Genomic DNA, 16611 nt, shown 5'->3' with positions numbered 1-16611 from the left:
ACCTTCCAGTGGAGCCAATCCAGTGTTGACCCTATGGTTGAACAGTTCAACATCATACTGTTCTTCTGGGTTCCTCATCCTCTTATTGCTTGGACCTTGCCAAACTTTGGCCCTGGATGAATTCCACCATCTGTCTCCTCTTCTCACTTGGACATAGGACTGAATGGATCTGGAGGGAGTCATACAACTATGGTGGCTGGATCCACTACAAAATTATGTATGACCCACCTTTTGGAAGTCTGCCAAAACATTCTGAAACAGAGCAAGGGGGACAAGAACATCAGTGTTGCCTGTGGTCTGCTTTCCAGAATTTCCAAGAGGATTTCATATTTCCTCTGAGGGGAAACTACCTAGAATGTCTTTGACTCTAATCTTTGGAGAAAGTGTATGTAGGTCAAAGAGGTGGAAACCAAACCAAGCAAGTGAAACACACACACACGCACAGCAAAAAAAAAAAAAAGGAGAAAGCAGATGATATTGTGGGTACATGGGAGGCTGGGAGCAACCTACAGGAGCCCTGAGCTAGGGCACTGAAGACAATGTAATCAGGAATCATGTCTGGAATGACCCTTAGCTATTTTTTCCATCTGACTTGATGATAGTGATCAAAGACCTTCTCTCTATCCTCCAGTGCCACCCTCCACCCCCGCCCCCAAAGTGTCTTTGTAGACTGTGACCACAAGTTTTAGAACTATTATTTCTATAAAAGGTATTGTCCTTGGTGTTTTTGTATGTGTATCAGGATGTATTAAAATCCAGATAGCCACTCGAACTTCTGCCAGTTCTGCTTATTTGAATGTTAGGTGTGAAATCAGGAATGGAGAACTGATGCCTGAAAGGAAAGGAAATTTAAAGTATTGAGGTTTTATAAATCCAGTATGGATTTTTTCAGTGCAAACTGGCTAAAGGTTTGAATAACATATTTAGCTGTAAGTATGGCATAATAAAGAGAGAAAGAAAATATCTGGGACTGTATTCCTTCTGAGACATGAGCCAATAAGCAAGGGTCCCAGGGTACTAAGGGAGTAGGTAATCTTACTTTTCTTTTCAAACCAGTGGTGGGTATCAGCGCCGAGGTTTTATTTTTTTTTTTTATTTTTTTAAATTATTTTTTAATGTTTAACAATCACTGCCATACAATTGCCAAGGTTTTAAAAGAAAGATTTGCTTTTGGGCAGGAGTAAGTTGAGAGATACCCATTCCTCCATAAAAAATGGAGAAAGGAAGTTTCTCCCCCCACTCCAAGATTGACATTTCAGCCTGGCATGTTCCCTAGAACCAGCAACAGTTTAGATGTTGCCTAATCTCAATTGTTGTTGTTCAGTCATTTTAGTTGTTTCTAACTCTTCATGACCCCATTGAAGTTTTCTTGACAGTGGCTTGCCATTTACTTCTCAAGCCCATTTTACAGATGGGGAAACTGAGGCAAACAAGTGATTTGCCCAGGGTCACGCAGCTAGGAAGTGTCTGAGGTCAGATTTGAACTCACCACATAGCTTTAGCCCAGTCTCAACCAGGTCCTCACTAAAGCAAGGCAATCCTTTACCCTTCCCTAGGGAGGCGATTCAAAATGTTCCCTTTGCAAGCTTTCTGTAGCACCCCCTTCTCCCAGCTTCTCACATGAGGAGGTTGCTTCATACTTAACTGAGAAAATAGAAGCCATTTTCAATATGCTACTTTTTTCCCCCTTCTCTATATTTCAAAACTCTTTGACATCATCCTTCATCTCTCCTCCATTACTTCACTCTCTGATAAAGAAATGGGCCTTCTCTACTTTTACCCTGGAACACTTATCTCACATTATGTCTTCTGACAATTTGCCACAAATCATCCCCTGTCTCTAAGATTAATTTTCTCCCTATTTCGTGTCTCATTACCTACAGCCAACAAATGGGAACAGTTCCTGCCCCCCATCCTTTATAAAGCAACACCAATGGGGCAGTTAGGTGGTACAGTATATAAAGCACCAGTCCTGGAGTTAGGAGGACCTGAGTTCAAATCCAGCCTCAGACATTTAGTAGCTATGTAACCCTGGGCATGTAACTTAACCCTGTTTGCCTCAGTTTCCTCATCTGTAAAATGAACTGGAGAAGGAAATGACAAACCATTACAGTATCATTGCCAAGAAAACCCTAAGTGGGGTTACAGAAAGTCAGACACAACTGAAGTGACTGAAAAACAACAATAAAATTGACAAGAATAGCTAAGACCCCCACCGTTGATCAACAGGAGAATATTGCTATTACTGTGTACAGTGATCTCATGGTTCTGCTCATTTCACTCTGCATCTGTTCATATAGGTCTTCCCAGCTTTTTCTGAAATCATCTCCCTCATTATTTCTTATAGTACAATAGTATTCCATCAGTCATATTATACCACAGTTTGTTCAGCCATCCCGCAACTGATAGGCATCCCCTTTTGCCACCACAAAAAGAGCTGCTATAAATATTTTTGTACATATAGGAACTTTTCCTTTTTCTTTGCTCTCTTTGTGATACAGATCTAGTAGTGGCATTGCTGGGTCAAAGGAGATTAGTTACCAATTGTTCTCCAAGAATGGCTGAACCAGTTCACAATTCTACCAACAATGCATTAGTGTCCCTACTTTCTTAATTCCCTCCAGCATTTACCATTTTCCTTTTTCTGTCATACTAGTCAATCTGATAGGTATGAGGTAGGACTTCAGGGTTGTTTTAATTTGCATTTCTCTAATCAATAGTGATTTTTTCATATAAATAGATAGCTTTGATTTCTTCTTCTGAAAATTGTTAATATCTCCATTTATCAATTGGGGAATAGCTCTTATTTATAGCAGGTATTGAACGAATGCTTATTGACTAACCACCTGACCACTCCCCTTTAGTTTTTTTGTTAGATTAATATCTATGTCCTATCATGAACTATGGATGTACTTCCAAGGTTCTGTCCTAGGTTTTCTTCTCTATTCTCTGTCCGTCTCTCTATGACTTCATCAGCTATCATGGATTCAATTACCATGCCTATGCAGATTTCCCAGGTGTATATGTATTCATGGCTATTCCCTCTTCTGAGCTTCAGCTCCCTATCATCAACTTTCTATTAGACATTTAGAACTGAATAGACTGTAGGTGCTGAAAATTCAACATGTCCAAAGTAGAACTCATTACCTTTCCTCCCAAACCTAACTCTTCTTTCTAACTTAGCTGTTCCTATCAAGGGAATCATCATCATCCCAATCTTGCAGATCCAAAATCTTAGAGTCATGTTGGAGTCTTCATTCCTGTCTGTCTCTCCACTACTCACTCAGGAGACCAATCTTGTCAAGACCATGTCTACAGTATCTGCTGCCTCCATCCTCTTTTCTCCACTCACGTGGCTACCACTCTACATCAGATACTCATCTTCTTTCCCCTGAGTTATCATAAGAGCTTCCTATTTAGTTTCTCTACCTTCAGGATTTCCTCTCTCCGATCCATCACCCAGCTGCCAACGTGATATTCCTAAAACAAAGATATGAGATCATGTCACAATCCTGCTTAATCAATCCCACTGGCTACCTCTTGCCTCTGGGATCAAACACAAACACCTCCATTGGGCATTTAAAGCCCTTCACAACCTGGCTCATATCTACTCCAGTCTTTTTAGATGTTACTCTTCTCCATATAATCTTTGGTCCAGTCAAACTGTCATTCCTGCTATAGGTCACACATGAAATTCCATTTCCCAGCTTTATGTCTTTGCATAAGCTGTGCTCCCATGTCTGAAATGCACTCCATTCTTCACCTTTACCTCTCAGAATGTTTAGTCTCCTTCAAAGCTCAGTTCAAACATCACCTCCTACATGAAGCCTTTCCTGACTCCCATTCCTTTATGTTTATTTTGTATGTCCTTGTATGTCTACATGTTGTCTCCTACTGTAGTAGGGGTTCTTAACCTTTGGTGTCATGGATTTCTCAGAACCATGGTTTGCTTTCTAAAAATTTATTACTGAAAGAAATGCTAAAATTCAGTTAAGGGTTGGTAAAAAAAAAAAATAAAGATGTATTTTTTTTTAATCCAAGATCACAGTCTCCTTGAAATCTATCCATAGACCTTTCCCCTTCCTGTTTCCCCCCCATCCCCTTAAGGAATTTTTGTCCTGTCCAGTGTAAGCCCTTTAGAAGGGGACTATTTCATTTTTGTCTTTGTATTCCCCAGTGCCTAGCACGGCATCTGGCAAACAGTGTTATTTTTTGGTCTTTCAGTTATGTCTGACTCTTTGTGGCTCCATTTTGGGGTTTTCTTGGCAAAGATATTGAAGTAGTTTTGTCATTTTCTTCTTAAGCTCATTTCACAGATGAGGGAACTGAGGCAAACTGACTTAAGGGACTTGCCTAGTATCACCCAACTAAGAAGTGTCCGAAATTAGATGTGAACTCAGGAAGATGAGTCTTCTTGACTCTAGGCCTGGTACTTTATGTACTTTGCCACCTAATTGCCCTCTGGCAAACATCAGGCATTTAATTAATGCTTGTTGATTGACTGACATGTTCTGTATTCCCAGATAGAGGGTAGGAGATGATAGGAGATATGACTGCATAAAGATATAATATTTAGAAAGTATGTTGATCCTAGATCTTCTCCACTTCCCCACCCTCCAAAACTCAAACTCAGCTATTTTAGGATACATATATTTTACAAAACCTTCTTCGGCTTTTACTTTCTAGTCTTCAAGTGGGGCATTTGTTGTGCAGAGGGGTTTTGTTTTCATTTTGTTTTGTTTTTGGTAACTACTGAGACAACACAAATGGCAAATTTAGACTTACTCTCCCTCCCACTGATGACCACCTGCTCAGATTTAGCAATATAGGCTTGAAAATAAACCTATTACATGTGTCAATTTCTGTAAATGTTTATGTGGCTAGGATTAAGAAGAAAACTGAGCATGGGCTGTGTAACATTAATCCATTTATTGAAAGAATGAAGTAGAAATGAAGGTAATTTTTGTGGGGAAGCACTAGGAGACAGGGGAGTCAGGAAAGGCTTCATGTAGGAGGTGATGTTTGAACTGAGCTTTGAAGGAGACTAAACATTCTGAGAGGTAAAGGTGAAGAATAAGTGCATTGTAGACATGGGGGCACAGCTTATACAAAGACATGGAGATGAGGAATAGACTTTAAACAAGAAGGCCAGTTTGACTGGACCAAAGAGCAGTAACATCTAATAAGAATGGAGAGGCAAATTGGAGCCAGGTTGTGAAGGACTTTAAATGCCAAATGGAGGTGTTTGTGTTTGATCCCAGAGGCAAGAGGTAGCCAGTGGGATTGATTAAGCAGGATTGTGACATGATCTCACATCTTTGCTTTAGGAATATCACTTTGGAAAGCTGTGTGGAGGATGGACTGTAGAGGGGAAAGACTGAAAGCAGAGAAATTAAAAAGGAAGATCTTGTGATAATTCATAAGATAATTGTGATAATTCATAATTCAGCTAGGTAGCATGATGAATAAAGCACCAGGTCTGGAGTCAGGAAGGCTCATCTTCCTGATTTCAAAGCTGGCCTCAGACACTCACTAGCTGTGTGACCCTAGGCAAGTCATTTAATCCTGTTTGCCTCAGTTTCTTCATCTGTAAAATAAGCTGGAGAAGGAAATGGAAAATCATTCCAGTACTTCTGCCAAGAAAACCCCAAAAGGGGTCATGAAGAGTAGGGCACCATTAAAACAAGAGAACCATAACAAATGATAACTCAAGAGAGAGGTGATGAATACCTGAAGTGGGGTGCTGGCCACACAAGTGGAGAAAAGGGGAGGAAGGAAACAGAAGTTGCAGAGTTAGCCTTGTCAAGACTCATCACCTGATTGAACATGTGGAGAAAAGGAGAGTGAGAAACTGAGGATGACTCTGAGATCATGTATTGTATGATGGAAGGGAAGGCACACAGTAAGTGCTTAATAAATGCTTATGGATTGATTTAAGATATTAAGACTGGATGACCTCTAAGGCCATTTTTTAGCACGAAACCCAATGATATTAATCTGGTAAAAGTATCCACTAGATTATCCCTAGAGACAATCAGCAACAGCATGAAACCTTCAGATAAATGTTTGGGCATTTTTTTTTTTTTACAAATAGTGTTTATGTCAGAGTCTGTAAAATTAATTTTTTTCAGATCGAATAAACCAGGGATTAGTAAAGTATGAAGGAGCCAGGGAGGAAAGGAGAAGTCAAAATAGGCCTTAGGACAGGTTTGAACAAGTGTGTGTAAAGCTGTTGGGTGTGGTGGTGATAAGATTTTGAACTAGGAAAGGGAAATTGTATTGTGGGTGATTAGAAAGGCAAGGGAATGAGGATGAGGACAGGGAGATATGAAGAATCAAAGAGGGCAGAAGGGAAAAGGAGGGGGGAAAATGAGCCTTGAGTTAGGTTTTGAGTATACGGGCTTGCAACCCAGCAGAGTTGAATTTCACACGCCACCCCTTTCGCTTCATTTCCTTGGCTCTGCTAATCAATTTGTACTGGCTCCTCCTCCAGCTGCCTCAGGAGTGGGAAAGGACCCAAAACACCCTAAAGCTGTTATATTTTATTAATGATACTTTATATTGCATATGAACAAAGTTATAATTGGACATTTTTGCACCCAAGATAATCATGAAGGAGTGGCATAGGGCTGTTTATCTGGAGTATGGTCAAGCATTTAGTGCCAATTATCTGATAGCTTCTATTTAAACTGATTATTTGAGGCCAAGTGACTTGCCCAGGATCACATAGCTAGTAAGTTCATGAGGTCAGATTTGAACTCAGGTTCTCCTGACTTCAGAGCTGGTGCTCTACTCACTGTGCCACCTAGCTGCCCCTAAATTGATTATTCTTGATAACTAGGTACTAAGCTCAGTTGTTTAAGGACTATCAGCACCCCCAAGCCCAAATTTTGAGGGGAACCCTTGGTTTTCCTACTGTAATAATAGCTCTGTATATGAATACAGTTATCTTATAAAATACATACATATGGCATATACTCTCAAAGGGATGATGGGTCCAACTCCTCTCTTACTCTCATAACCTGAAGACACAATACCCTATTTAACACTTCATTATTTCAAAATATCTGTAATTTCTTCTGTGTAAGTACTTCCTTCACTCCAGAAGATCTTAGTTCCTCTGTCTTAATAGTTCATTGATTTCAGGAGTTGCTATGACCTAATAAATTCTTCACTCATGGAAATGACCTTGTGGCCTCAAAAAAAGGGAAATTTGCTTGGTTTCCTCTGTGGAAACCCTGAGCATGATTCATTTTTCAAATCAAATATTTAAGTTTATGGAATATAATAATGTCTAATATGGTAAGGAAGAAAAACCACTTCACAACCACCAGATGAGACACATAAAAAAAAAAACCAACCCAGAATAGAAAATTCTTATAGATTGCTAAATTTGAGGTGGTTTTACTAAACAACCATGAGTGCTGGGGTTCTTTCCCTTTTTACTAGCTCCAAGAGCAAAAGAAAGTGGGATTTTTTTCCCCTAGCTTGAGAATTTAGATAAAAAGGGAGGAATATAACATAAAATGCATGGACTTACAGGTTCAAAGGAGGAAGGAACCTTAGAAGCAAGCTAGGCTAAGCCTCTCATTTTACAGATGAGAAAATTGAGCCCTAGGGAGGATTCAAACTCAGATCCTGTGATTCCAGGCTCATCACTCCTTATTTTGCTCCCTAGTTGTGTTTTGCTGTAGCATGGGCTTTTGTACGTTGGTCTAGGAACCTATCATTGTTAAATTGTTAATAAAACTGTTAATAAATTGTTATAGTTGTCCATTGTCATTTGCATGGGGAAAAAAGTTTTAAACAACTGATTTACAAATACAAATTTCCAGAATTTCATTTTTAATGGAGCATGTAAATTACTTGCTACATTCTGATTTTACCTAAAAGAAGACTTGATCCTCCACTTGCCTGTACAGAATAGAATGTTGCTTATAGTCACAGGTAGTGAATTTGGATTTTTGTTTATTTCCTTACAACAGCACTCCCTAATGTAAACCTTTTGTGTTCTTTCTACCAACACAATTGTTTGGCGAGTTTGAGAGGCTATTAGGGAAATAATAGATTTTGGAGGAAAGAGCCCCCGCTTTGTGCAAAAAGACTTGGGTTTACCACTTCCTAACTACGTGACTCTTGGAAGTAATCTCACTAAATCTATTTTCCTCATCTGTACAATGGGGATTCTTATTTCTGAATTACCTACCTCATGATGGTTGTGAATAAAATACTTCATAAGTGGCACAGTGCCTAGGAACCATGGTGTAGTGGATAGGGAGCCAGCCTCAGAGTCAGGAAGGTGGGAGTTTAAGCCCTACCTCTATTCAAGCTGGCTGTGAGACCCTGAAATTAGGCTCTCATTGTGCCAGGCAATTCTCTCAGAATTACACAATACTTTACAGAATAATTGCTGATCTACTCGGTCACAGGGGAATTTTTTTGCTGGGAGTTCCCTACACCAGTAGTGTTAAAATCAAATAGAAACGAGGTCTACTAAACAATGCATACGAATGTTGACTTAGGTTTAAACTGTAATATTATCGTGTTTTATTGTATTTTTATTTATTTTGTCAAATATTTCCCAATTATATTTTAATCTGATTTGGACAGTACTTGGGGGTATTGTGGGCCATGTATTTGACAGCTTTGCCCTATACAGACCAGTGAAAAGTCTCCAGGGGTAGGGAAACTGTGGCCCTCTAGGTCCTCAAGTTCAGTCCTTTGACTAAATCCAAACTTCACAGAACAAAACCCCTTAGTAAAAAGATTTGTTCTGTAAAACTTGGACTCAGTCAAAAGGTCCCACACAAGAACCTAGAAGGCCACGTGTAGCCCTGAGGCTGCAGGTTCTCCTCCCCTGGTCTAGACCAATCTTTCTCATCTGCACCCTATATGTGTCTGTCTAGATCAATGTATAAGACCCTTGGAGCAATTTTTATTTGTCCCTTTATCCCATCTTAGTGCTGTACCAGACAGTGTATGATCAATAAATGACAATTGATGATGGATAGTCACATCTAGCTGTAAAATGGCATAATCATACAATTTGATAAAGGACCACAGGGTTTTCTACCTCTGAATTGATCATGGGTATTAGTTCTCATTGACCCTGACAAATAGCCGTTTCTAACCAGTTTGTTTAAAGGCCTACAATTTAATGAGCTAGATATTTTCATTAAACTCTCAATGGAGACAACTGTGAATAACATGTCTTTTTCCTCTTTTCTCCCAGAATCATGCTGTTCATCAGTTCATAGTTGGAAGGGAACTCAGAGACCATGTGGTCCAACCCTTCATTTTGAGAGATAAGGAAAGAGAGATTGATCGCACAACTAATAAATAGGATTTCAACTCAACAAACATTGTTTAAGCACCTACTACATGTAAGGCCTTAAGTTAGGTACTGGGTATACAATGGAAAAAAATGAAATAGTCCCTGGTCTCAAGATGTAACTTGTAAATGCAGGGGGATTGAGGAAAGAACGAGCATTGTGGAATGGAGAAAGCATGGAAGGCTTCATGGAGGAGGTAGAAAGGAGATAAAGGAAAAAAAAGGAATATAAGAATGCTGACCCACTTAGGTCCCTTCAAAATTAGATTAGTCAGGAAAAAATCCATACCTACAACAGAGCAATGGAGTTGCATCAGCACAGAAATGGGAAAAGGGGGAAATTTTGTGGAAGAGAGGAAAGGGAAAGTCCAGACCTATGATTTCAGCAAACAAATTAAATAACATGTAAATGATGACTATGTATATGATAATATATGTAAAGGATCTTGCACACTTTAGAGTGCTATCTGCCAGTTTGTTAATAGTAGCAGCAGTAGTACTTATTTTGCTGGTTTAGAGAATGGTAAGTAAACACTCTTTTTTCCTTGGATTTTCAGATTACTACTTGGCCATGTTGGGCAGTTAAGTGATACCATAGTGCACAAAATGCTGGGCCTGGAGTCAGAAGGATCTGAGTTCAAATTTAGCCTCAGACACTTACTAGCTGTGTGACCTGGGCAAAACACTTAACCATGCTTTTGCCTCGGTTTCCTCATCTGGAAAATGAGCTGAAGAAGGAAATGGTAAACCATTCCAGTATCTTTGCCAAGAAAACTCCCAAAGGGGTCATGAAAAGTCAGGCACAACTGAAACAACTCAACAACAAACAAAAACATTTGGACAGGTACCCTTCCCAGACCTTTTTGGAATGAACGTGGGCTATAGTGCTTCCTCCTAATCATCTACCTTGGTCTCTCTCCTCTAGAAATCCCTCTACCATGGCAGATCTGAAATTGTCTTACAATTTATCATTTTAAGGAGTTGGTTGGGGACACTGAAAAGTTAAATGGCTTGTCTATAATAACATAGACAGTATATGTCGACTTAAACCTAGCTTTTTCAGAATCCAAGGCCAGTTCTCTGTTTACTATGCCATACTGAGTTTCAATACATTGTTGTTAATCATATTTTGTCAAAACTGATGTTATCGTTAATATTTGTTTTCTTAACTAAAATGTACACCATCTACTACCCTTGAATCCCTTGTCCCTTTATCCAACTTCCATTCATATCCTGCCAGTCTTTAATTGCAGACCAACCAACCCTCTGCCTTTACGGCTCCTATTTCTGGGATGCTGAACATGGGAAGAAGTCATTTGATGGCATTGATTGGGAATGCTACAAATTCATCTCAACTCAACACTTGCTTCTGTTTGGCAAAATTTTCATTGTTCCTTCATTGACCTATTTTCCTCTTCCCCATAACAACTTCTATAAAACTTCCCCTCTCTCCTTGGAAGCTGTCCTCAACTCCCATACCTCTGTTTCTCAGCTGATGACCTCCCCACCGCCTCTCCTGAGAATGGTTTCCATTGAAGCCTTGGGTTGTAAACTCCTTTGTCTCCTCTATTCCATACTTCAAAATCTCTTACCCATATTTATCCTTTATTCCATTCTCTAAGGATGAGAAAGTTCTTTGCCTTGCCAAAGATAAGCACTCAACCCTAACCCTTCCCACCTCTTCCTGGAGTTTGTGACCTCCATCATTCCCTCCCTTTCTCTCATCTTATATGTCTCCCCTTCAAATGGCACCTTCATTGCTATCTACAAACATTCCCACATCTCCCTCAGCATCCAAAAAACCTTTGGTTATCCATGTCATCCTCTCAAGACATCACCATGTCTGTCATTTCCCTTTCACTGCAAAACCCCTGAAAAGGCATGTCTATACTTTCTGCCTCTATGTTTTCATCATCTAATCACTTCTCAGCTTCCTGTGATTTGGTTTCCAGCCCTACCACTCTACTGAAATTGCTGATCACTTATTCACTAAATACAAAGACCTTTTTGTTGTTTTGGGGATGGTAAGGAGTCAGGAATGATACTGAGGCTGTGAACCTGCATGACCAGAAGGAAAACAGTGCCCTCAACAAAAAGTAGAAAAGTTTAGAAGAGAAATGGTTTTGGGGGTGAGGGAGAAGAGGATGAGTACTCACTTGGACGTGTTGAGTTTGTGATGCCTATTAGGCACATAATCCTAAGTCATCAATAGTGCAGGACAGGAATTCAGAGACATTAGAAATAGATCCATAGATCATCCTCCTGAAGCCCTCTGCAGATTCCAAAATGGCTGACCAGGTCACCCCTGAATACTCTCTGCTTCCTTCAATTCCAGGACTCTGTGATCTCCTGGTTCTTGTCCCACCAGTTTGACTAGTCCTCTATTTCCTTTGCTGTATCATAGATCTAGAAATGAAATGACCTCAATGGTCATATAATTCAATCCCCTCTTTTTTGCAAATGAGGAAACTGAGGCCCTGGGAAGTTAAGTGGCATTCCCCAGGTCATATAGGGTAGTAAGTTGTCAAAAGCAGGATTTGAACCCAGGTTCTATGACTCTAGAATCAGGACTTACATCTGGCTCTAAGTATGAATATCTCAACGGGTTCTATTATCATCACTACACAATTGACTCATAAATCTAAATAGCCAGCCTTAGTTTTTCTCTTTAAGTTCTACACTGATTTGAGAATAGCTGTCTATCTTAGGAGCAGGTAGGTGGTGTAGTAAATAGAGCATCAGCCCTGGAGTCAGGAGGATCTGAGTTCAGATTTAGCCTCGGATAAGTACCAGATAGATACTAGCTGTATGACCCAGACAAGTCATTTAACACTGATTGCCACAAACAAACAAGCAAAAAAAAAATCCCCCCCAGCATGTCCTGTTGATGTCTCAGGTTCAACATGTCACCCCAGTTTGATCACCTTGATCACCTTCCTCACTTCCTATATCCAATTATCTGTCAAGTCTTATTGATTCTACCCTCATAATATCTCAGAGATCATGGACCCTTGTCCTAGTCCAGGGCCTTGTCACATATATCACTATGGGGTAAGTGCTGTGTTACAGAGGGAGGAGCTCTGACCCTGGAGTTAGAAGACCTGGGTTCAAATCCTGAACCATGATGTTTACTACTTTTATAAATAAGTTGCTTGATCTCCTTGAGCCTCAGTTTCCCCATCTGTAAAATTAGGGGGTTGGGCTAGATGGCTTTTGAGGTCACTGACTCTGTAGTTGGACTCTTGCTTCCAGTCTCTCCCCTCTCTGATCACCCTTCCACACAACTGCAAAAATATCTACTGTGGCATAGGTCTGACTATATCACTCCCCTGCTCAAAAACCTTCCGGGGCTCTCTACTGCCTTGAAGATAAAATGTAAACTCCTCATCTAGCATTGAAAGCCTTATATAATCTGTCTACTCCCTAACTGCCTGCCCAGCTGTACTTCACATTATTCTTTTTCATGCTTTCTGTTCCATCCAAATTAGACTACTAGCTACTCCCAATCTCTCAATCGTCTATCTCCAGCTTCTATGTATTCCCATAACTTATTTCCTATGCCTGGAATGCACACTCTTTTCCTCTCTGCCTCTCGTCAATTTCATCAGCATCACCCTAGCTGACAGTTGCATAGCACTTTTGAGAGAAACTAGGCGGTGCAGCGGGTAGGGTGACAGTCCTGGAATCAGGGAGACTCATCTTTCTGACACCCTTACTAGTTGTGTGACCTTGGGCAAGTCACTTAACTCAGTTTCCTCATCTGTAGAATGAGAAGGAATGGCAAACAACTCCAGTATCTCTGCCAAGAAAACTCCCAGATTCTGGGGGCAGAGCCAAGATGGCGGAGTAGAAAGACGCACATACACATAGCTCTGAACCCATAACCCATACAACATCTGTATAAAGTAACTCACGGCGAATTCTGGAGCAGTGAGGCCACAGAACAGTGGAGCGAAGGAGATTTCTGTTCCAGAGGGACCTGCAAACCTCTCGCAAAAGGTCTGTTGCGCTGCAGACGCGGAGCCCAGCCCAGACCTGCCGCGGCCACGGCACCGAGAGGAACAGATCCGAGCAGGCTTCAGGGACGGGATCTCCAGCGGCCGCACAAGTCCCTCCACCCACAGGTAACAGGGGGTCGGTGAGAGAGTCTCCTTGGCGGGTCGAGAGGGGAGTGGGGTGCCCCCATAGCTCGGGCCCCCTCGGGAGGCAGAGGCTGGGAGGTGGAGGTGGACAATGGCTCCCAAAGCAGGCAGGAGCCTGGATCCATTGTTGAAGGTCTGTGCATAAACCCCCTGAGGGAACTGAGCCTGAGAGGCGGCCCTGCCCCCACCTGAGCACCTGAACTTAATCTCACACTGAATAGCAGCCCTGCCCCCGCCAAAAGCCCTGAGGCTGGAAGCAGCATTTGAATCTCAGACCCCAAACACTGGCTGGGAGGATCAGGAGGCGAGGTGGGTGTGAGGAGAATATTCAGAGGTCAAGTCACTGGCTGGGAAAATGCCCAGAAAAGGGAAAAGAAATAAGACTATAGAAGGTTACTTTCTTGGTGAACAGGCATTTCCTCCCTTCCTTTCTGATGAGGAAGAACAATGTCAAATGACAAAGTCAAGGCTTCTGTGTCCCAGCCCACCCAATGGGCTCAGGCCATGGAAGAGCTCAAAAAGAATTTTGAAAATCAAGTTAGAGAGGTGGAGGAAAAGCTGGGAAGAGAAATGAGAGACATGAAGTCAAAGCATGAACAACAGGTCAGCACCCTGCTAAAGGAGACCCAAAAAAATGTTGAAGAAAATAACACCTTGAAAAATAGGCTAACTCAATTGGCAAAAGAGGTTCAAAAAGCCAATGAGGAGAAGAATGCTTTCAAAAGCAGAATTAGCCAAATGGAAAAGGAGGTTCAAAAGCTCACTGAAGAAAATAGTTCTTTCAAAATTAGAATGGAACAACAGATGGAGGCTAATGACTTTATGAGAAACCAAGAAATCACAAAACAAAACCAAAAGAATGGAAAAATGGAAGATAATGTGAAATATCTCATTGGAAAAACAACTGACCTGGAAAATAGATCCAGGAGAGACAATTTAAAAATTATGGGACTACCTGAAAGCCATGATCAAGAAAAGAGCCTAGACATCATCTTTCATGAAATTATCAAGGAAAACTGCCCTGAGATTCTAGAACCAGAGGGCAAAATAAATATTCAAGGAATCCACAGAACACCGCATGAAAGAGATCCAAAAAGAGAAACTCCTAGGAACATTGTGGCCAAATTCCAGAGTTCCCAGGTCAAGGAGAAAATATTGCAAGCAGCTAGAAAGAAACAATTCAAGTATTGTGGAAATACAATCAGGATAACACAAGATCTAGCAGCCTCTACATTAAGGGATCGAAGGGCATGGAATAGGATATTCCAGAAGTCAAAGGAACTACGACTAAAACCAAGAATCACCTACCCAGCAAAACTGAGTATAATACTTCAGGGGAAAAATTGGTTTTTCAATGAAATAGAGGATTTTCAAGCATTCTTGATGAAAAGACCAGAGCTGAAAAGAAAATTTGACTTTCAAACACAAGAATGAAGAGAACCAGGAAAAGGTGAACAGCAAAGAGAAGTCATAAGGGACTTACTAAAGTTGAACTGTTTACATTCCTACATGGAAAGACAATATTTGTAACTCTTGAAACTTTTAAGTATCTGGGTACTGGGTGGGATTACACACACACACATGCACACGCACACACACATAGAGACAGAGTGCACAGAGTGAATTGAAGAGGATGGGATCATATCTTTAAAAAAATGAAATCAAACAGTGAGAGAGAAATATATTGGGAGAAGAAAGGGAGAAATTGAATGGGGCAAATTATCTCTCATAAAAGAGGCAAGCAAAAGACTCATTAGTGGAGGGATAAAGAGGGGAGGTGAGAGAAAAACATGAAGTCTACTCTCATCACATTCCACTAAAGGAAAGAATAAAATGCACACTCATTTTGGTATGAAAACCTATCTTACAATACAGGAAAGTGGGGGATAAGGGGATAAGCAGGGTGGGGGGGATGATAGAAGGGAGGGCATGGGGAGGAGGGTGCAATTTGAGGTCGACACTCATGGGGAGGGATAGGATCAAAAGAGAATAGAAGTAATGGGGGACAGGATGGGATGCAGGGAAATATAGTCAGTCTTATACAACACATCTATTACGGAAGTCATTTGCAAAACTATACAGATTTGGCCTATATTGAATTGCTTGCTCTCCAAAGGGAAGGGGTGGAGAGGGAGGGAGGTAAAGAAGTTGGAACTCAAAGTTTTAGGATCAACTGTCGAGTAATGTTCTTGCCACTAGGAAATAAGAAATACAGGTAAAGGGGTATAGAAAACTATCTGGCCCTACAGGACAAAAGAGAAGACGGAGACAAGGGCAGAGAGGGATGATAGAAGAGAGAGCAGATTGGTCATAGGGGCAATTAGAATGTTTGGTGTTTGGGGGGGGAGGGGATAAAAGGGGAGAAAATTTGTAACCCAAAATTTTGTGAAAAGTTAAATAAATAAATTTAATTAAAAAAAAAACCTCCCAGTGGAGTCATGAAGAGTTAGACTTGACTGAAAAACAACAAAATACCTTCATTATTTCATGGCTAAGCCTCACAGGCACTGTGTGGGGTGGGTACTATTATCATTCTCATTTTACAGAGGAGAAAACGGAGGCTCAAAGTGTCTTCCCCAGGATCACCCAGCTAGAAATGGACTGAGGTGAGATTTGAACTCAGGTCTCCCTGACTCCAAGCCCACCAGGCTCCAGAATTCTTCCCCCAAAGCTCAACTGAAGTACCACCTTTTCCGTGACGCCTTTCCTGGCTCCTTCAGTTGTTAGTATGCTCTCTCTCTGTCCCTAAATCACCTTATATTTACCCATCTGTGTGATGCTGTTAGACCTGCACTTTTATACCTCAGAAGGATACATGAAGCACTTTGCAGCCTCAGAGAACTATATAAATGTTTTAACAACTGTTATGATTTCCTAATCAGCCTTTCAAAGATAGAGGCCATCATCTTTGTCCTTATATCCCAAGAACATGGAAGTATGTGGAATGTAGTATGCACTTCCTAAATGTTTCTTGAATTTCGCTGAATTTCTCATTCTCACAGTTACTAAACAGCAAATATGGAATTCAAACCCAGGCCCTCTGCTTCCAAATAAAATGCTCTTTCTACGATTCCAGGTGCAGCTACTTTCCCTTCACATGAAAGGGGTTCTGAAGTCTTTTCCAAAGCGAAAGGAATT

General features: G+C 40.9%; 1 protein-coding gene across 2 annotated transcripts in view; it reads right to left on the bottom strand.

Moving 5' to 3' along the window:
• POPDC2 (popeye domain cAMP effector 2) overlaps positions 1–16611 on the bottom strand; it is a 31302-nt gene that overhangs the window by 13589 nt on the left and 1102 nt on the right. The gene's annotated exons all lie outside the window — the stretch shown is intronic.

The sequence above is a fragment of the Notamacropus eugenii genome, chromosome 5 (assembly GCF_028372415.1).
Source record: "Notamacropus eugenii isolate mMacEug1 chromosome 5, mMacEug1.pri_v2, whole genome shotgun sequence".
Taxonomy (NCBI): Eukaryota; Metazoa; Chordata; class Mammalia; order Diprotodontia; family Macropodidae; genus Notamacropus; species Notamacropus eugenii.
The sequence above is the reverse complement of the archived record's forward strand: the minus strand, read 5'-3'. Positions and strand labels throughout refer to the sequence as shown.